Here is a 24,403-nt window from a genome sequence, read left to right as displayed (position 1 = left end):
ATCTGCAAAAATAAAATCGATTCTGTCTTGCTTGGTTCAATAGATATGGACACTTATCCCTTTTAGTCGGTTAACCCCACACAGTATGACGTAGAAATTGAACCGTTAACGATAGAACCTTGGGTCAGTTTGTGGATTAATATACACATAAAAACCTACCATCTGCAAAAATAAAATCGATTCTATCTTGCATGGTTAAAAAGATATGGACACTTATTCCTTTTAGTCGGTTAACCCCACCCAGTATGACGTAGAAATTGAACCGTAAGCGATAGAACCTTGGATCAGCTTGTGGATTAATATACACATAAAAACCTATCATCTGCAAAACAAAATCGATTCTATCTTGCGTGGTTAAATAGATATGGACACTTATTCCTTTTAGTCGGTTAACCCCACCCAGTATGACGTAGAAATTGAACCGTTAGCGATAGAACCTTGGATCAGCTTGTGGATTAATATACACATAAAAATCTATCATCTGCAAAACAAAATCGATTCTATCTTGCATGGTTCAATAGATATGGACACTTATCCCTTTTACTCGGTTAACCCCACCCAGTATAACGTAGAAATTGAACAGTTAACGATAGAACCTTGGATCAGCTTGTGGATTAATATACACATAAAAACCTATCATCTGCAAAAACAAAATCGATTCTATCTTGCATGGTTAAATAGATATGGACACTTATTCCTTTTAGTCGGTTAACCCCACCCAGTATGACGTAGAAATTGAACCGTTAGCGATAGAACCTTGGATCAGCTTGTGGATTAATATACACATAAAAACCTATCATATGCAAAACAAACTCGATTCTATCTTGCATGGTTAAATAGATATGGACACTTATTCCTTTTAGTCGGTTAACCCCACCCAGTATGACGTAGAAATTGAACCGTTAGCGATAGAACCTTGGATCAGCTTGTGGATTAATATACACATAAAAACCTATCATCTGCAAAACAAAATCGATTCTATCTTGCATGGTTCAACAGATATGGACACTTATCCCTTTTACTCGGTTAACCCCACCCAGTATGACGTAGAAATTGAACAGTTAACGATAGAACCTTGGATCAGCTTGTGGATTAATATACACATAAAAACCTATCATCTGCAAAAACAAAATCGATTCTATCTTGCATGGTTAAATAGATATGGACACTTATTCCTTTTAGTCGGTTAACCCCACCCAGTATGACGTAGAAATTGAACCGTTAGCGATAGAACCTTGGATCAGCTTGTGGATTAATATACACATAAAAACCTATCATCTGCAAAACAAAATCGATTCTATCTTGCATGGTTCAATAGATATGGACACTTATCCCTTTTACTCGGTTAACCCCACCCAGTATGACGTAGAAATTGAACAGTTAACGATAGAACCTTGGATCAGCTTGTGGATTAATATACACATAAAAACCTATCATCTGCAAAACAAAATCGATTCTATCTTGCATGGTTAAATAGATATGGACACTTATTCCTTTTAGTCGGTTAACCCCACCCAGTATGACGTAGAAATTGAACCGTTAGCGATAGAACCTTGGATCAGCTTGTGGATTAATATACACATAAAAACCTATCATCTGCAAAACAAAATCGATTCTATCTTGCATGGTTCAATAGATATGGACACTTATCCCTTTTACTCGGTTAACCCCACCCAGTATGACGTAGAAATTGAACAGTTAACGATAGAACCTTGGATCAGCTTGTGGATTAATATACACATAAAAACCTATAATCTGCAAAAACAAAATCGATTCTATCTTGCATGGTTCAATAGATATGGACACTTATCCCTTTTAGTCGGTTAACCCCACACAGTATGACGTAGAAATTGAACCGCTAACGACAGAACCTTGGGTCAGCTTTTGGATTAATATACACATAAAAACCTACCATCTGCAAAAATAAAATCGATTCTGTCTTGCTTGGTTCAATAGATATGGACACTTATCCCTTTTAGTCGGTTAACCCCACACAGTATGACGTAGAAATTGAACTGTTAACGATAGAACCTTGGGTCAGTTTGTGGATTAATATGCTCATAAAAACCTACCATCTGCAAAAATAAATTCGATTCTACCTTGCTTGGTTCAATAGATATAGACACTTATCTCTATTAGTCGGTTAACCCCACCCAGTATGACGTAGAAATTGAACCGTTAGCGATAGAACCTTGGATCAGCTTGTGGATCAATATACACATAAAAACCTATCACCTGCAAAAACAAAATGGATTCTATCTTGCATGGTTCAATAGATATGGACACTTATCCCTTTTAGTCGGTTAACCCCACCCAGTATGACGTAGAAATCGAACCGTTAGCGATAGAACCTGGGATCGGCTTGTGGATTAATATACACATAAAAACCTATCATCTGCAAAAACAAAATCGATTCTATCTTGCATGGTTAAATAGATATGGACACTTATTCCTTTTAGTCGGTTAACCCCACCCAGTATGACGTAGAAATTGAACCGTTAGCGATAGAACCTTGGATCAGCTTGTGGATTAATATACACATAAAAACCTATCATCTGCAAAACAAAATCGATTCTATCTTGCATGGTTCAATAGATATGGACACTTATTCCTTTTAGTCGGTTAACCCCACCCAGTATGACGTAGAAATTGAACAGTTAACGATAGAACCTTGGATCAGCTTGTGGATTAATATACACATAAAAACCTATAATCTGCAAAAACAAAATCGATTCTATCTTGCATGGTTCAATAGATATGGACACTTATCCCTTTTAGTCGGTTAACCCCACACAGTATGACGTAGAAATTGAACCGCTAACGACAGAACCTTGGGTCAGCTTTTGGATTAATATACACATAAAAACCTACCATCTGCAAAAATAAAATCGATTCTGTCTTGCTTGGTTCAATAGATATGGACACTTATCCCTTTTAGTCGGTTAACCCCACACAGTATGACGTAGAAATTGAACCGTTAACGATAGAACCTTGGGTCAGTTTGTGGATTAATATACACATAAAAACCTATCATCTGCAAAAACAAAATCGATTCTATCTTGTATGGTTCAATAGATATGGACACTTATTCCTTTTAGTCGGTTAACCCCACCCAGTATGACGTAGAAATTGAACCGTTAGCGATAGAACCTTGGGTCAGCTTGTGGATCAATATACACATAAAAACCTATCACCTGCAAAAACAAAATGGATTCTATCTTGCTTGGTTCAATAGATATGGACACTTATCCCTTTTAGTCGGTTAACCCCACACAGTATGACGTAGAAATTGAACCGTTAACGATAGAACCTTGGGTCAGTTTGTGGATTAATATACACATAAAAACCTACCATCTGCAAAAATAAAATCGATTCTGTCTTGCTTGGTTCAATAGATATGGACACTTATCCCTTTTAGTCGGTTAACCCCACACAGTATGACGTAGAAATTGAACTGTTAACGATAGAACCTTGGGTCAGTTTGTGGATTAATATGCTCATAAAAACCTACCATCTGCAAAAATAAATTCGATTCTACCTTGCTTGGTTCAATAGATATAGACACTTATCTCTATTAGTCGGATAACCCCACCCAGTATGACGTAGAAATTGAACCGTTAGCGATAGAACCTTGGATCAGCTTGTGGATCAATATACACATAAAAACCTATCACCTGCAAAAACAAAATGGATTCTATCTTGCTTGGTTCAATAGATATGGACACTTATCCCTTTTAGTCGGTTAACCCCACACAGTATGACGTAGAAATTGAACCGTTAACGATAGAACCTTGGGTCAGTTTGTGGATTAATATACACATAAAAACCTATCATCTGCAAAAACAAAATCGATTCTATCTTGTATGGTTCAATAGATATGGACACTTATTCCTTTTAGTCGGTTAACCACACCCAGTATGACGTAGAAATTGAACCGTTAGCGATATAACCTTGGATCAGCTTGTGGATTAATACACACATAAAAACCTACCATCTGCAGAAATAAAATCGATTCTGTTTTGCTTGGTTCAATAGATATGGACACTTATCCCTTTTAGTCGGTTAACCCCACACAGTATGACGTAGAAATTGAACCGCTAACGATAGAACCTTGGATCAGCTTTTGGATTAATATACACATAAAAATCTACCATCTGCAAAAATAAAATCGATTCTGTCTTGCTTGGTTCAACAGATATGGACACTTATCCCTTTTAGTCGGTTAACCCAACCCAGTATGACGTAGAAATTAAACCGTTAGCGATAGAACCTTGGATTAGCTTGTGGATCAATATACACATAAAAACCTATCACCTGCAAAAACAAAATGGATTCTATCTTGCTTGGTTCAATAGATATGTGCACTTATCCCTTTTAGTCGGTTAACCCCACACAGTATGACGTAGAAATTGAACCGTTAGCGATAGAACTTTGGATCAGCTTGTGGATTAATACACACGTAAAAACCTACCATCTGCAGAAATAAAATCAATTCTGTCTTGCTTGGTTCAATAGATATGGACACTTATCCCTTTTATTACGTAGAAATTGAACCGTTAGCGATAGAACCGTTGTTCAGCTTGTGGATTAATATACACATAAAAACCTATCATCTGCAAAAACAAAATCGATTCTATCTTGCATGGTTCAATAGATATGGACACTTATCCCTTTTAGTCGGTTAACCCCACCCAGTATGACGTAGAAATTGAACCGTTAGCGATAGAACCTGGGATCGGCTTGTGGATTAATATACACATAAAAACCTATCATCTGCAAAAACAAAATCGATTCTATCTTGCATGGTTCAATAGATATGGACACATATTCCTTTTAGTCGGTTAACCCCACCCAGTATGACGTAGAAATTGAACCTTTAGCGATAGAACCTTGGATCAGCTTGTGGATAAATATACACATAAAAACCTATCATCTGCAAAAACAAAATCGATTCTATCTTGCATGGTTCAATAGATATGGACACTTATCCCTTTTAGTCCGTTAACCCCACACAGTATGACGTAGAAATTGAACCGGTAACGATAGAACCTTGGATCAGCTTGCGGATTAATATACACATAAAAACCTATGATCTGCAAAAACAAAATCGATTCTATCTTGCATGTTTCAATAGATATGGACACTTATTCCTTTTAGTCGGTTAACCCCACCCAGTATGACGTAGAAATTGAACCGTTAGCGATAGAACCTTGGATCAGCTTGTGGATTAATACACACATAAAAACCTACCATCTGCAGAAATAAAATCGATTCTGTCTTGCTTGGTTCAATAGATATGGACACTTATCCCTTTTAGTCGGTTAACCCCACACAGTATGACGTAGAAATTGAACCGCTAACGATAGAACCTTGGATCAGCTTTTGGATTAATATACACATAAAAACCTACCATCTGCAAAAATAAAATCGATTCTGTCTTGCTTGGTTCAATAGATATGGACACTTATCCCTTTTAGTCGGTTAACCCCACCCAGTTTGACGTAGAAATTGAACCGTTAGCGATAGAACCTTGGATCAGCTTGTGGATCAATATACACATAAAAACCTATCACATGCAAAAACAAAATGGATTCTATCTTGCTTGGTTCAATAGATATGGACACTTATCCCTTTTAGTCGGTTAACCCCACACAGTATGACGTAGAAATTGAACCGTTAGCGATAGAACCTTGAATCAGCTTGTGGATTAATACACACATAAAAACCTATCACATGCAAAAACAAAATGGATTCTATCTTGCTTGGTTCAATAGATATGGACACTTATCCCTTTTAGTCGGTTAACCCCACACAGTATGACGTAGAAATTGAACCGTTAGCGATAGAACCTTGGATCAGCTTGTGGATCAATATACACATAAAAACCTATCACATGCAAAAACAAAATGGATTCTATCTTGCTTGGTTCAATAGATATGGACACTTATCCCTTTTAGTCGGTTAACCCCACACAGTATGACGTAGAAATTGAACCGCTAACGATAGAACCTTGGATCAGCTTTTGGATTAATATGCTCATAAAAACCTACCATCTGCAAAAATAAATTCGATTCTACCTTGCTTGGTTCAATAGATATAGACACTTATCCCTATTAGTCGGTTAACCCCACCCAGTATGACGTAGAAATTGAACCGTTAGCGATAGAACCTTGGATCAGCTTGTGGATCAATATACACATAAAAACCTATCACATGCAAAAACAAAATGGATTCTATCTTGCTTGGTTCAATAGATATGGACACTTATCCCTTTTAGTCGGTTAACCCCACACAGTATGACGTAGAAATTGAACCGTTAGCGATAGAACCTTGAATCAGCTTGTGGATTAATACACACATAAAAACCTACCATCTGCAGAAATAAAATCAATTCTGTCTTGCTTGGTTCAATAGATATGGACACTTATCCCTTTTATGACGTACAAATTGAACCGTTAGCGATAGAACCTTGGATCAGCTTGTGGATTAATATACACATAAAAACCTATCATCTGCAAAAACAAAATCGATTCTATCTTGCATGGTTCAATAGATATGGACACTTATCCCTTTTAGTCGGTTAACCCCACCCAGTATGACGTAGAAATTGAACCGTTAGCGATAGAACCTGGGATCGGCTTGTGGATTAATATACACATAAAAACCTATCATCTGCAAAAACAAAATCGATTCTATCTTGCATGGTTCAATAGATATGGACACTTATTCCTTTTAGTCGGTTAACCCCACCCAGTATGCCGTAGAAATTGAACCGTTAGCGATAGAACCTTGGATCAGCTTGTGGATTATTATACACATAAAAACCTATCATCTGCAAAAACAAAATCGATTCTATCTTGCATGGTTCAATAGATATGGACACTTATTCCTTTTAGTCGGTTAACCCCACCCAGTATGACGTAGAAATTGAACCGTTAGTGATAGAACCTTGGATCAGCTTGTGGATTAATATACACATAAAAACCTATCATCTGCAAAAACAAAATCGATTCTATCTTGCATGGTTCAATAGATATGGACACTTATCCCTTTTAGTCGGTTAACCCCACACAGTATGACGTAGACATTGAACCGTTAACGATAGAACCTTGGATAAGCTTGTGGATTAATTTACCCATAAAAACCTATAATCTGCAAAAACAAAATCGATTCTATCTTGCATGGTTCAATAGATATGGACACTTATTCCTTTTAGTCGGTTAACCCCACCCAGTATGACGTAGAAATTGAACCGTTAGCGATAGAACCTTGGGTCAGCTTGTGGATTAATACACACATAAAAACCTACCATCTGCAGAAATATAATCGATTCTGTCTTGCTTGGTTCAATAGATATGGACACTTATCCCTTTTATGACGTACAAATTGAACCGTTAGCGACAGAACCTTGGATCAGCTTGTGGATTAATATACACATAAAAACCTATCATCTGCAAAAACAAAATCGATTCTATCTTGCATGGTTCAATAGATATGGACACTTATCCCTTTTAGTCGGTTAACCCCACCCAGTATGACGTAGAAATTGAACCGTTAGCGATAGAACCTGCGATCGGCTTGTGGATTAATATACACATCTGCAAAACAAAATCGATTCTATCTTGCATGGTTCAATAGATATGGACACTTATCCCTTTTAGTCGGTTAACCCCACCCAGTATGACGTAGAAATTGAACCGTTAGCGATAGAACCTTCGATCAGCTTGGGTATTAATATACACATAAAAACCTATCATCTGCAAAAACAAAATCGATTCTATCTTGCATGGTTCAATAGATATGGACACTTATTCCTTTTAGTCGGTTAACCCCACCCAGTATGACGTAGAAATTGAACCGTTAGCGATAGAACCTTGGATCAGCTTGTGGATTAATATACACATAAAAACCTATCATCTGCAAAAACAAAATCGATTCTATCTTGCATGGTTCAATAGATATGGACACTTATCCCTTTTAGTCGGTTAACCCCACACAGTATGACGTAGAAATTGAACCGTTAACGATAGAACCTTGGATCAGCTTGTGGATTAATATACACATAAAAACCTATCATCTGCAAAAACAAAATCGATTCTATCTTGCATGGTTCAATAGATATGGACACTTATTCCTTTTAGTCGGTTAACCCCACCCAGTATGACGTAGAAATTGAACCGTTAGCTATAGAACCTTGGATCAGCTTGTGGATTAATACACACATAAAAACCTACCATCTGCAGAAATAAAATCGATTCTGTCTTGCTTGGTTCAATAGATATGGACACTTATCTCTTTTAGTCGGTTAACCCCACACAGTATGACTTAGAAATTGAACCGCTAACGATAGAACCTTGGATCAGCTTTTGGATTAATATACACATAAAAACCTACCATCTGCAAAAATAAAATCGAATCTGTCTTGCGTGGTTCAATAGATATGGACACTTATCCCTTTTAGTCGGTTAACCCCACCCAGTTTGACGTAGAAATTGAACCGTTAGCGATAGAACCTTGGATCAGCTTGTGGATTAATATGCTCATAAAAACCTACCATCTGCAAAAATAAATTCGATTCTACCTTGCTTGGTTCAATAGATATAGACACTTATCCCTATTAGTCGGTTAACCCCACCCAGTATGACGTAGAAATTGAACCGTTAGCGATAGAACCTTGGATCAGCTTGTGGATCAATATACACATAAAAACCTATCACCTGCAAAAACAAAATGGATTCTATCTTGCTTGGTTCAATAGATATGGACAATTATCCCTTTTAGTCGGTTAACCCCACACAGTATGACGTAGAAATTGAACCGTTAGCAATAGAACCTTGAATCAGCTTGTGGATTAATACACACATAAAAACCTACCATCTGCAGAAATAAAATCAATTATGTCTTGATTGGTTCAATAGATATGGACACTTATTCCTTTTATGACGTAGAAATTGAACCGTTAGCGATAGAACCTTGGATCAGCTTTTGGATTAATATACAAATAAAAACCTATCATCTGCAAAAAGAAAATCGACTCTATCTTGCATGGTTCAATAGATATGGACACTTATCCCTTTTAGTCGGTTAACCCCACCCAGTATGACGTAGAAATTGAACCGTTAGCGATAGAACCTGGGATCGGCTTGTGGATTAATATACACATAAAAACCTATCATCTGCAGAAATAAAATCGATTCTGTCTTGCTTGGTTCAATAGATATGGACACTTATCCCTTTTAGTCGGTTAAACCCACACAGTATGACGTAGAAATTGAACCGTTAGCGATAGAACCTTGAATCAGCTTGTGGATTAATACACACATAAAAACCTACCATCTGCAGAAATAAAATCAATTCTGTCGTGCTTGGTTCAATAGATATGGACACTTATCCCTTTTATGACGTACAAATTGAACCGTTAGCGATAGAACCTTGGATCAGCTTGTGGATTAATATACACATAAAAACCTATCATCTGCAAAAACAAAATCGATTCTATCTTGCATGGTTCAATAGATATGGACACTTATCCCTTTTAGTCGGTTAACCCCACACAGTATGACGTAGAAATTGAACCGTTAACGATAGAACCTTGGATCAGCTTGTGGATTAATATACACATAAAAACCTATCATCTGCAAAAACAAAATCGATTCTATCTTGCATGGTTCAATAGATATGGACACTTATTCCTTTTAGTCGGTTAACCCCACCCAGTATGACGTAGAAATTGAACCGTTAGCGATAGAACCTTGGATCAGCTTGTGGATTAATACACACATAAAAACCTACCATCTGCAGAAATAAAATCGATTCTGTCTTGCTTGGTTCAATAGATATGGACACTTATCCCTTTTAGTCGGTTAACCCCACACAGTATGACTTAGAAATTGAACCGCTAACGATAGAACCTTGGATCAGCTTTTGGATTAATATACACATAAAAACCTACCATCTGCAAAAATAAAATCGATTCTGTCTTGCTTGGTTCAATAGATATGGACACTTATCCCTTTTATTCGGTTAACCCCACCCAGTTTGACGTAGAAATTGAACCGTTAGCGATAGAACCTTGGATCAGCTTGTGGATTAATATGCTCATAAAAACCTACCATCTGCAAAAATAAATTCGATTCTGCCTTGCTTGGTTCAATAGATATAGACACTTATCCCTATTAGTCGGTTAACCCCACCCAGTATGACGTAGAAATTGAACCGTTGGCGATAGAACCTTGGATCAGCTTGTGGATCAATATACACATAAAACCCTATCACCCGCAAAAACAAAATGGATTCTATCTTGCTTGGTTCAATAGATATGGACACTTATCCCTTTTAGTCGGTTAACCCCACACAGTATGACGTAGAAATTGAACCGTTAGCAATAGAACCTTGAATCAGCTTGTGGATTAATACACACATAAAAACCTACCATCTGCAGAAATAAAATCAATTCTGTCTTGCTTGGTTCAATAGATATGGACACTTATCCCTTTTATGACGTAGAAATTGAACCGTTAGCGATAGAACCTTGGATCAGCTTGTGGATTAATATACAAATAAAAACCTATCATCTGCAAAAAGAAAATCGACTCTATCTTGCATGGTTCAATAGATATGGACACTTATCCCTTTTAGTCGGTTAACCCCACCCAGTATGACGTAGAAATTTAACCGTTAGCGATAGAACCTGGGATCGGCTTGCGGATTAATATACACATAAAAACCTATCATCTGCAAAAACAAAATCGATTCTATCTTGCATGGTTCAATAGATATGGACGCTTATTCCTTTTAGTCGGTTAACCCCACCCAGTATGACGTAGAAATTGAACCGTTAGCGATAGAACATTGGATCAGCTTGTGTATTAATACACACATAAAAACCTATCATCTGCAAAAAGAAAATCGATTCTATCTTGCATGGTTCAATAGATATGGACACTTATTCCTTTTAGTCGGTTAACCCCACCCAGTATGACGTAGAAATTGAACCGTTAGCGATAGAACCTTGGATCAGCTTGTGGATTAATATACACATAAAAACCTATCATCTGCAAAAACAAAATCGATTCTATCTTGCATGGTTCAATAGATATGGACACTTATCCCTTTTAGTCGGTTAACCCCACACAGTATGACGTAGCAATTGAACCGTTAACGATAGAACCTTGGATCAGCTTGTGGATTAATATACACATAAAAACCTATCATCTGCAAAAACAAAATCGATTCTATCTTGCATGGTTCAATAGATATGGACACTTATTCCTTTTAGTCGGTTAACCCCACCCAGTATGACGTAGAAATTGAACCGTTAGCGATAGAACCTTGGATCAGCTTGTGGATTAATACACACATAAAAACCTACCATCTGCAGAAATAAAATCGATTCTGTCTTGCTTGGTTCAATAGATATGGACACTTATCCCTTTTAGTCGGTTAACCCCACACAGTATGACTTAGAAATTGAACCGCTAACGATAGAACCTTGGATCAGCTTTTGGATTAATATACACATAAAAGCCTACCATCTGCAAAAATAAAATCGATTCTGTCTTGCTTGGTTCAATAGATATGGACACTTATCCCTTTTAGTCGGTTAACCCCACCCAGTTTGACGTAGAAATTGAACCGTTAGCGATAGAACCTTGGATCAGCTTGTGGATTAATGTGCTCATAAAAACCTACCATCTGCAAAAATAAATTCGATTCTACCTTGCTTGGTTCAATAGATATAGACACTCTTCCCTATTAGTCGGTTAACCCCACCCAGTATGACGTAGAAATTGAACCGTTAGCGATAGAACCTTGGATCAGCTTGTGGATTAATACACACATAAAAACCTATCACCTGCAAAAACAAAATGGATTCTATCTTGCTTGGTTCAATAGACATGGACACTTATCCCTTTTAGTCGGTTAACCCCACCCAGTATGACGTAGAAATTGAACCGTTAGCGATAGAACCTGGGATCGGCTTGTGGATTAATATACACATAAAAACCTATCACCTGCAAAAACAAAATGGATTCTGTCTTGCTTGGTTCAATAGATATGGACACTTATCCCTTTTAGTCGGTTAACCCCACACAGTATGACGTAGAAATTGAACCGTTAGCAATAGAACCTTGAATCAGCTTGTGGATTAATACACACATAAAAACCTACCATCTGCAGAAATAAAATCAATTCTGTCTTGCTTGGTTCAATAGATATGGACACTTATCCCTTTTATGACGTAGAAATTGAACCGTTAGCGATAGAACCTTGGATCAGCTTGTGGATTAATATACAAATAAAAACCTATCATCTGCAAAAAGAAAATCGACTCTATCTTGCATGGTTCAATAGATATGGACACTTATCCCTTTTAGTCGGTTAACCCCACCCTGTATGACGTAGAAATTGAACCGTTAGCGATAGAACCTGGGATCGGCTTGCGGATTAATATACACATAAAAACCTATCATCTGCAAAAACAAAATCGATTCTATCTTGCATGGTTCAATAGATATGGACACTTATTCCTTTTAGTCGGTTAACCCCACCCAGTATGACGTAGAAATTGAACCGTTAGCGATAGAACCTTGGATCAGCTTGTGGATTAATACACATATAAAAACCTACCATCTGCAGAAATAAAATCGATTCTGTCTTGCTTGGTTCAATAGATATGGACACTTATCCCTTTTAGTCGGTTAACCCCACACAGTATGACTTAGAAATTGAACCGCTAACGATAGAACCTTGGATCAGCTTTTGGATTAATATACACATAAAAACCTACCATCTGCAAAAATAAAATCGATTCTGTCTTGCTTGGTTCAATAGATATGGACACTTATCCCTTTTAGTCGGTTAACCCCACCCAGTTTGACATAGAAATTGAACCGTTAGCGATAGAACCTTGGATCAGCTTGTGGATTAATATGCTCATAAAAACCTACCATCTGCAAAAATAAATTCGATTCTACCTTGCTTGGTTCAATAGATATAGACACTTATCCCTATTAGTCGGTTAACCCCACCCAGTATGACGTAGAAATTGAACCGTTGGCGATAGAACCTTGGATCAGCTTGTGGATCAATATACACATAAAAACCTATCACCTGCAATAACAAAATGGATCCTATCTTGCTTGGTTCAATAGATATGGACACTTATCCCTTTTAGTCGGTTAACCCCACACAGTATGACGTAGAAATTGAACCGTTAGCAATAGAACCTTGAGTCAGCTTGTGGATTAATACACACATAAAAACCTACCATCTGCAGAAATAAAATCAATTCTGTCTTGCTTGGTTCAATAGATATGGACACTTATCCCTTTTATGATGTAGAAATTGAACCGTTAGCGATAGAACCTTGGATCAGCTTGTGGATTAATATACAAATAAAAACCTATCATCTGCAAAAAGAAAATCGACTCTATCTTGCATGGTTCAATAGATATGGACACTTATCCCTTTTAGTCGGTTAACCCCACCCAGTATGACGTAGAAATTGAACCGTTAGCGATAGAACCTGGAATCGGCTTGTGGATTAATATACACATAAAAACCTATCATCTGCAAAAACAAAATCGATTCTATCTTGCATGGTTCAATAGATATGGACACTTATTCCTTTTAGTTGGTTAACCCCACCCAGTATGACGTAGAAATTGAACCGTTAGCGATAGAACCTTGGATCAGCTTGTGTATTAATATACACAAAAAAACCTATCATCTGCAAAAACAAAATCGATTCTATCTTGCATGGTTCAATAGATATGGACACTTATTCCTTTTAGTCGGTTAACCCCACCCAGTATGACGTAGAAATTGAACCGTTAGCGATAGAACCTTGGATCAGCTTGTGGATTAATATACACATAAAAACCTATCATCTGCAAAAACAAAATCGATTCTATCTTGCATGGTTCAATAGATATGGACACTTATCCCTTTTAGTCGGTTAACCCCACACAGTATGACGTAGCAATTGAACCGTTAACGATAGAACCTTGGATCAGCTTGTGGATTAATATACACATAAAAACCTATCATCTGCAAAAACAAAATCGATTCTATCTTGCATGGTTGAATAGATATGGACACTTATTCCTTTTAGTCGGTTAACCCCACCCAGTATGACGTAGAAATTGAACCGTTAGCGATAGAACCTTGGATCTGCTTGTGGATTAATACACACATAAAACCTACCATCTGCAGAAATAAAATCGATTCTGTCTTGCTTGGTTCAATAGATATGGACACTTATCCCTTTTAGTCGGTTAACCCCACACAGTATGACTTAGAAATTGAACCGCTAACGATAGAACCTTGGATAAGCTTTTGGATTAATATACACATAAAAACCTACCATCTGCAAAAATAAAATCGATTCTGTCTTGCTTGGTTCAATAGATATGGACACTTATCCCTTTTAGTCGGTTAACCCCACCCAGTTTGACGTAGAAATTGAACCGTTAGCGATAGAACCTTGGATCAGCTTGTGGATTAATATGCTCATAAAAACCTACCATCTGCAAAAATAAATTCGATTCTACCTTTCTTGGTTCAATAGATATAGACACTTATCCCTATTAGTCCGTTAACCCCACCCAGTATGACGTAGAAATTGAACCGTTAGCGATAGAACCTTGGATCAGCTTGTGGATTAATACACACATAAAAACCTATCACCTGCAAAAACAAAATGGATTCTATCTTGCTTGGTTCAATAGATATGGACACTTATCCCTTTTAGTCGGATAACCCCACACAGTATGACGTAGAAATTGAACCGTTAGCAATAGAACCTTGAATCAGCTTGTGGATTAATACACACATAAAAACCTACCATCTGCAGAAATAAAATCAATTCTGTCTTGCTGGGTTCAATAGATATGGACACTTATCCCTTTTATGATGTAGAAATTGAACCGTTAGCGATAGAACCTTGGATCAGCTTGTGGATTAATACACAATTTAAAACCTATCATCTGCAAAAAGAAAATCGACTCTATCTTGCATGGTTCAATAGATATGGACACTTATCCCTTTTAGTCGGTTAACCCCACCCAGTATGACGTAGAAATTGAACCGTTAGCGATAGAACCTGGGATCGGCTTGTGGATTAATATACACATAAAAACCTATCACCTGCAAAAACAAAATGGATTCTATCTTGCTTGGTTCAATAGATATGGACACTTATCCCTATTAGTCGGATAACCCCACACAGTATGACGTAGAAATTGAACCGTTAGCAATAGAACCTTGAATCAGCTTGTGGATTAATACACACATAAAAACTACCATCTGCAGAAATAAAATCAATTCTGTCTTGCTTGGTTCAATAGATATGGACACTTATCCCTTTTATGATGTAGAAATTGAACCGTTAGCGATAGAACCTTGGATCAGCTTGTGGATTAATATACAAATAAAAACCTATCATCTGCAAAAAGAAAATCGACTCTATGTTGCATGGTTCAATAGATATGGACACTTATCCCTTTTAGTCGGTTAACCCCACCCAGTATGACGTAGAAATTGAACCGTTAGCGATAGAACCTGGGATCGGCTTGTGGATTAATATACACATAAAAACCTATCACCTGCAAAAACAAAATGGATTCTATCTTGCTTGGTTCAATAGATATGGACACTTATCCCTTTTAGTCGGTTAACCCCACCCAGTATGACGTAGAAATTGAACCGTTAGCGATAGAACCTGGGATCGGCTTGTGGATTAATATACACATAAAAACCTATCACCTGCAAAAACAAAATGGATTCTATCTTGCTTGGTTCAATAGATATGGACACTTATCCCTTTTAGTCGGATAACCCCACACAGTATGACGTAGAAATTGAACCGTTAGCAATAGAACCTTGAATCAGCTTGTGGATTAATACACACATAAAAACCTACCATCTGCAGAAATAAAATCAATTCTGTCTTGCTTGGTTCAATAGATATGGACACTTATCCCTTTTATGATGTAGAAATTGAACCGTTAGCGATAGAACCTTGGATCAGCTTGCGGATTAATATACAAATAAAAACCTATCATCTGCAAAAAGAAAATCGACTCTATCTTGCATGGTTCAATAGATATGGACACTTATCCCTTTTAGTCGGTTAACCCCACCCAGTATGACGTAGAAATTGAACCGTTAGCGATAGAACCTGGGATCGGCTTGTGGATTAATATACACATAAAAACCTATCATCTGCAAAAACAAAATCGATTCTATCTTGCATGGTTCAATAGATATGGACACTTATTCCTTTTAGTCCGTTAACCCCACCCAGTATGACGTAGAAATTGAACCGTTAGCGATAGAATCTTGGATCAGCTTGTGGATTAATATACACATAAAAACCTATCATCTGCAAAAACAAAATCGATTCTATCTTGCATGGTTCAATAGATATGGACACTTATCCCTTTTAGTCGGTTAACCCCACACAGTATGACGTAGAAATTGAACCGTTACCGATAGAACCTTGGGTCAGCTTGTGGATTAATATACACATAAAAACCTATCATCTGCAAAAACAAAATCGATTCTATCTTGTATGGTTCAATAGATATTGACACTTATTCCTTTTAGTCGGTTAACCCCACCCAGTATGACGTAGAAATTGAACCGTTAGCGATAGAACCTTGGATCAGCTTGTGGATTAATACACACATAAAAACCTACCATCTGCAGAAATAAAATCGATTCTGTTTTGCTTGGTTCAATAGATATGTACACTTATCCCTTTTAGTCGGTTAACCCCACACAGTATGACGTAGAAATTGAACCGCTAACGATAGAACCTTGGATCAGCTTGTGGATTAATATACACATAAAAACCTATCATCTGCAAAAACAAAATCGATTCTATCTTGCATGGTTCAATAGATATGGACACTTATCCCTTTTAGTCGGTTAACCCCACACAGTATGACGTAGAAATTGAACCGTTACCGATAGAACCTTGGGTCAGCTTGTGGATTAATATACACATAAAAACCTATCATCTGCAAAAACAAAATCGATTCTATCTTGTATGGTTCAATAGATATTGACACTTATTCCTTTTAGTCGGTTAACCCCACCCAGTATGACGTAGAAATTGAACCGTTAGCGATAGAACCTTGGATCAGCTTGTGGATTAATACACACATAAAAACCTACCATCTGCAGAAATAAAATCGATTCTATCTTGCTTGGTTCAATAGATATGGACACTTATCCCTTTTAGTCGGTTAACCCCACACAGTATGACGTAGAAATTGAACCGTTAGCGATAGAACCTTGGATCAGCTTGTGGATTAATACACACATAAAAACCTACCATCTACAGAAAAAAATCAATTCTGTCTTGCTTGGTTCAATAGATATGGACACTTATCCCTTTTATTACGTAGAAATTGAACCGTTAGCGATAGAACCTTGGATCAGCTTGTGGAATAATGTACACATAAAAACCTATCATCTGCAAAAACAAAATCGATTCTATCTTGCATGGTTCAATAGATATGAACACTTATCCCTTTTAGTCGGTTAACCCCACCCAGTATGACGTAGAAATTGAACCGTTAGCGATAGAACCTGGGATCGGCTTGTGGATTAGTATACACATAAAAGCCTATCATCTGCAAAAACAAAATCGATTCTATCTTGCATGGTTCAATAGATATGGACACTTATTCCTTTTAGTCGGTTAACCCCACCCAGTATGACGTAGAAATTGAACCGTTAACTACAGAACCTTGGATCGGCTTGTGTATTAATATACACATAAAAACCTATCATCTGCAAAAACAAAATCGATTCTGTCTTGCTTGGTTCAATAGATATGGACACTTATTCCTTTTAGTCGGTTAACCCCACCCAGTATGACGTAGAAATTGAACCGTTAGCGATAGAACCTTGGATCAGCTTGTGGATTAATATATACATAAAAACCTATCATCTGCAAAAACAAAATCGATTCTATCTTGCATGGTTCAATAGATATGAACACTTATCCCTTTTAGTCGGTTAACCCCACCCAGTATGACGTAGAAATTGAACCGTTAGCGATAGAACCTGGGATCAGCTTGTGGATTAATATACACATAAAAACCTATCATCTGCAAAAACAAAATCGATTCTATCTTGCATGGTTCAATAGATATGGACACTTATTCCTTTTAGTCGGTTAACCCCACCCAGTATGACGTAGAAATTGAACCGTTAGCGTTAGAACCTTGGATCAGCTTGTGGATTAATACACACATAAAAACCTACCATCTGCAGAAATAAAATCGATTCTGTCTTGCTTGGTTCAATAGATATGGACACTTATCCCTTTTAGTCGGTTAACCCCACACAGTATGACTTAGAAATTGAACCGCTAACGATAGAACCTTGGATCAGCTTTTGGATTAATACACACATAAAAACCTACAATCTGCAAAAATAAAATCGATTCTGTCTTGCTTGGTTCAATAGATATGGACACTTATCCCTTTTAGTCGGTAAACCCCACCCAGTTTGACGTAGAAATTGAACCGTTAGCGATAGAACCTTGGATCAGCTTGTGGATTAATATGCTCATAAAAACCTACCATCTGCAAAAATAAATTCGATTCTACCTTGCTTGGTTCAATAGATATAGACACTTATCCCTATTAGTCGGTTAACCCCACCCAGTATGACGTAGAAATTGAACCGTTAGCGATAGAACCTTGGGTCAGCTTGTGGATTAATACACACATAAAAACCTATCACCTGCAAAAACGAAATGGATTCTATCTTGCTTGGTTCAATAGATATGGACACTTATCCCTTTTAGTCGGTTAACCCCACCCAGTATGACGTAGAAATTGAACCGTTAGCGATAGAACCTGGGATCGGCTTGTGGATTAATATACACATAAAAACCTATCACCTGCAAAAACAAAATGGATTCTATCTTGCTTGGTTCAATAGATATGGACACTTATCCCTTTTAGTCGGTTAACCCCACACAGTATGACGTAGAAATTGAACCGTTAGCAATAGAACCTTGAATCAGCTTGTGGATTAATACATACATAAAAACCTACCATCTGCAGAAATAAAATCAATTCTGTCTTGCTTGGTTCAATAGATATGGACACTTATCCCTTTTATGACGTAGAAATTGAACCGTTAGCGATAGAACCTTGGATCAGCTTGTGGATTAATATACAAATAAAAACCTATCATCTGCAAAAAGAAAATCGACTCTATCTTGCATGGTTCAATAGATATGGACACTTATCCCTTTTAGTCGGTTAACCCCACCCAGTATGACGTAGAAATTGAACCGTTAGCGATAGAACCTGGGATCGGCTTGTGGATTAATATACACATAAAAACCTATCATCTGCAAAAACAAAATCGATTCTATCTTGCATGGTTCAATAGATATGGACACTTATTCCTTTTAGTCGGTTAACCCCACCCAGTATGACGTAGAAATTGAACCGTTAGCGATAGAATCTTGGATCAGCTTGTGGATTAATATACACATAAAAACCTATCATCTGCAAAAACAAAATCGATTCTATCTTGCATGGTTCAATAGATATGGACACTTATCCCTTTTAGTCGGTTAACCCCACACAGTATGACGTAGAAATTGAACCGTTACCGATAGAACCTTGGGTCAGCTTGTGGATTAATATACACATAAAAACCTATCATCTGCAAAAACAAAATCGATTCTATCTTGTATGGTTCAATAGATATTGACACTTATTCCTTTTAGTCGGTTAACCCCACCCAGTATGACGTAGAAATTGAACCGTTAGCGATAGAACCTTGGATCAGCTTGTGAATTAATACACACATAAAAACCTACCATCTGCAGAAATAAAATCGATTCTGTTTTGCTTGGTTCAATAGATATGGACACTTATCCCTTTTAGTCGGTTAACCCCACACAGTATGACGTAGAAATTGAACCGCTAACGATAGAACCTTGGATCAGCTTTTGGATTAATATATACATAAAAACCTACCATCTGCAAAAATAAAATCGATTCTGTCTTGCTTGGTTCAATAGATATGGACACTTATCCCTTTTAGTCGGTTAACCCCACCCAGTATGACGTAGAAATTAAACCGTTAGCGATAGAACCTTGGATTAGCTTGTGGATCAATATACACATAAAAACCTATCACCTGCAAAAACAAAATGGATTCTATCTTGCTTGGTTCAATAGATATGGACACTTATCCCTTTTAGTCGGTTAACCCCACACATTATGACGTAGAAATTGAACCGTTAGCGATAGAACCTTGGATCAGCTTGTGGATTAATACACACATAAAAACCTACCATCTGCAGAAAAAAATCAATTCTGTCTTGCTTGGTTCAATAGATATGGACACTTATCCCTTTTATTACGTAGAAATTGAACCGTTAGCGATAGAACCTTGGATCAGCTTGTGGATTAATATACACATAAAAACTTATCATCTGCAAAAACAAAATTGATTCTATCTTGCATGGTTCAATAGATATGAACACTTATCCCTTTTAGTCGGTTAACCCCACCCAGTATGACGTAGAAATTGAACCGTTAGCGATAGAACCTGGGATCGGCTTGTGGATTAATATACACATAAAAACCTATCATCTGCAAAAACAAAATCGATTCTATCTTGCATGGTTCAATAGATATGGACACTTATTCCTTTTAGTCGGTTAACCCCACCCAGTATGACGTAGAAATTGAACCGTTAACGACAGAACCTTGGATCGGCTTGTGTATTAATATACACATAAAAACCTATCATCTGCAAAAACAAAATCGATTCTGTCTTGCTTGGTTCAATAGATATGGACACTTATTCCTTTTAGTCGGTTAACCCCACCCAGTATGACGTAGAAATTGAACCGTTAGCGATAGAACCTTGGGTCAGCTTGTGGATTAATATATACATAAAAACCTATCATCTGCAAAAACAAAATCGATTCTATATTGCATGGTTCAATAGATATGAACACTTATCCCTTTAAGTCGGTTAACCCCACCCAGTATGACGTAGAAATTGAACCGTTAGCGATAGAACCTGGGATCAGCTTGTGGATTAATATACACATAAAAACCTATCATCTGCAAAAACAAAATCGATTCTATCTTGCATGGTTCAATAGATATGGACACTTATTCCTTTTAGTCGGTTAACCCCACCCAGTATGACGTAGAAATTGAACCGTTAGCGATAGAACCTTGGATCAGCTTGTGGATTAATACACACATAAAAACCTACCATCTGCAGAAATAAAATCGATTCTGTCTTGCTTGGTTCAATAGATATGGACACTTATCCCTTTTAGTCGGTTAACCCCACACAGTATGACTTAGAAATTGAACCGCTAACGATAGAACCTTGGATCAGCTTTTGGATTAATATACACATAAAAACCTACCATCTGCAAAAATAAAATCGATTCTGTCTTGCTTGGTTCAATAGATATGGACACTTATCCCTTTTAGTCGGTTAACCCCACCCAGTTTGACGTAGAAATTGAACCGTTAGCGATAGAATCTTGGATCAGCTTGTGGATTAATATACACATAAAAACCTATCACCTGCAAAAACAAAATGGATTCTATCTTGCTTGGTTCAATAGATATGGACACTTATCCCTTTTAGTCGGTTAACCCCACACAGTATGACGTAGAAATTGAACCGTTAGCAATAGAACCTTGAATCAGCTTGTGGATTAATACACACATAAAAACCTACCATCTGCAGAAATAAAATCAATTCTGTCTTGCTTGGTTCAATAGATATGGACACTTATCCCTTTTATGACGTAGAAATTGAACCGTTAGCGATAGAACCTTGGATCAGCTTGTGGATTAATATACAAATAAAAACCTATCATCTGCAAAAAGAAAATCGACTCTATCTTGCATGGTTCAATAGATATGGACACTTATCCCTTTTAGTCGGTTAACCCCACCCAGTATGACGTAGAAATTGAACCGTTAGCGATAGAACCTGGGATCGACTTGTGGATTAATATACACATAAAAACCTATCATCTGCAAAAACAAAATCGATTCTATCTTGCATGGTTCAATAGATATGGACACTTATTCCTTTTAGTCGGTTAACCCCACCCAGTATGACGTAGAAATTGAACCGTTAGCGATAGAATCTTGGATCAGCTTGTGGATTAATATACACATAAAAACCTATCATCTGCAGAAATAAAATCGATTCTGTTTTGCTTGGTTCAATAGATATGGACACTTATCCCTTTTAGTCGGTTAACCCCACACAGTATGACGTAGAAATTGAACCGCTAACGATAGAACCTTGGATCAGCTTTTGGATTAATATACACATAAAAACCTATCATCTGCAAAAACAAAATCGATTCTATCTTGCACGGTTCAATAGATATGAACACTTATCCCTTTTAGTCGGTTAACCCCACCCAGTATGACGTAGAAATTAAACCGTTAGCGGTAGAACCTTGGATTAGCTTGTGGATCAATATACACATAAAAACCTATCACCTGCAAAAACAAAATGGATTCTATCTTGCTTGGTTCAATAGATATGGACACTTATCCCTTTTAGTCGGTTAACCCCACACAGTATGACGTAGAAATTGAACCGTTAGCGATAGAACCTTGGATCAGCTTGTGGATTAATACACACATAAAAACCTACCATCTGCAGAAAAAAATCAATTCTGTCTTGCTTGGTTCAATAGATATGGACACTTATCCCTTTTATTACGTAGAAATTGAACCGTTAGCGATAGAACCTTGGATCAGCTTGTGGATTAATATACATATAAAAACCTATCATCTGCAAAAACAAAATCGATTCTATCTTGCATGGTTCAATAGATATGAACACTTATCCCTTTTAGTCGGTTAACCCCACCCAGTATGACGTAGAAATTGAACCGTTAGCGATAGAACCTGGGATCGGCTTGTGGATTAATATACACATAAAAACCTATCACCTGCAAAAACAAAATGGATTCTATCTTGCTTGGTTCAATAGATATGGACACTTATCCCTTTTAGTCGGTTAACCCCACACAGTATGACGTAGAAATTGAACCGTTAGCGATAGAACCTTGGATCAGCTTGTGGATTAATACACACATAAAAACCTACCATCTGCAGAAAAAAATCAATTCTGTCTTGCTTGGTTCAATAGATATGGACACTTATCCCTTTTAGTCGGTTAACCCCACCCAGTATGACGTAGAAATTAAACCGTTAGCGATAGAACCTTGGATTAGCTTGTGGATCAATATACACATAAAAACCTATCACCTGCAAAAACAAAATGGATTCTATCTTGCTTGGTTCAATAGATATGGACACTTATCCCTTTTAGTCGGTTAACCCCACACAGTATGACGTAAAAATTGAACCGTTAGCGATAGAACCTTGGATCAGCTTGTGGATTAATACACACATAAAAACCTACCATCTGCAGAAAAAAATCAATTCTGTCTTGCTTGGTTCAATAGATATGGACACTTATCCCTTTTATTACGTAGAAATTGAACCGTTAGCGATAGAACCTTGGATCAGCTTGTGGATTAATACACACATAAAAACCTACCATCTGCAGAAATAAAATCGATTCTGTCTTGCTTGGTTCAATAGATATGTACACTTATCCCTTTTAGTCGGTTAACCCCACACAGTATGACTTAGAAATTGAACCGCTAACGATAGAACCTTGGATCAGCTTTTGGATTAATATACACATAAAAACCTACCATCTGCAAAAATAAAATCGATTCTGTCTTGCTTGGTTCAATAGATATGGACACTTATCCCTTTTAGTCGGTTAACCCCACCCAGTTTGACGTAGAAATTGAACCGTTAGCGATAGAACCTTGGATCAGCTTGTGGATTAATATGCTCATAAAAACCTACCATCTGCAAAAATAAATTCGATTCTACCTTGCTTGGTTCAATAGATATAGACACTTATCCCTATTAGTCGGTTAACCCCACCCAGTATGACGTAGAAATTGAACCGTTAGCGATAGAACCTTGGATCAGCTTGTGAATTAATACACACATAAAAACCTATCACCTGCAAAAACAAAATGGATTCTATCTTGCTTGGTTCAATAGATATGGACACTTATCCCTTTTAGTCGGTTAACCCCACACAGTATGACGTAGAAATTGAACCGTTAGCAATAGAACCTTGAATCAGCTTGTGGATTAATACACACATAAAAACCTACCATCTGCAGAAAAAAATCAATTCTGTCTTGCTTGGTTCAATAGATATGGACACTTATCCCTTTTATTACGTAGAAATTGAACCGTTAGCGACAGAACCTTGGATCAGCTTGTGGATTAATATACATATAAAAACCTATCATCTGCAAAAA

This window comes from Eurosta solidaginis, unplaced genomic scaffold (genome assembly GCF_040869045.1).
Source record: "Eurosta solidaginis isolate ZX-2024a unplaced genomic scaffold, ASM4086904v1 ctg00001064.1, whole genome shotgun sequence".
In the NCBI taxonomy this organism is placed as follows: domain Eukaryota; kingdom Metazoa; phylum Arthropoda; class Insecta; order Diptera; family Tephritidae; genus Eurosta; species Eurosta solidaginis.
Note: the sequence above shows the minus strand (reverse complement) of the source record.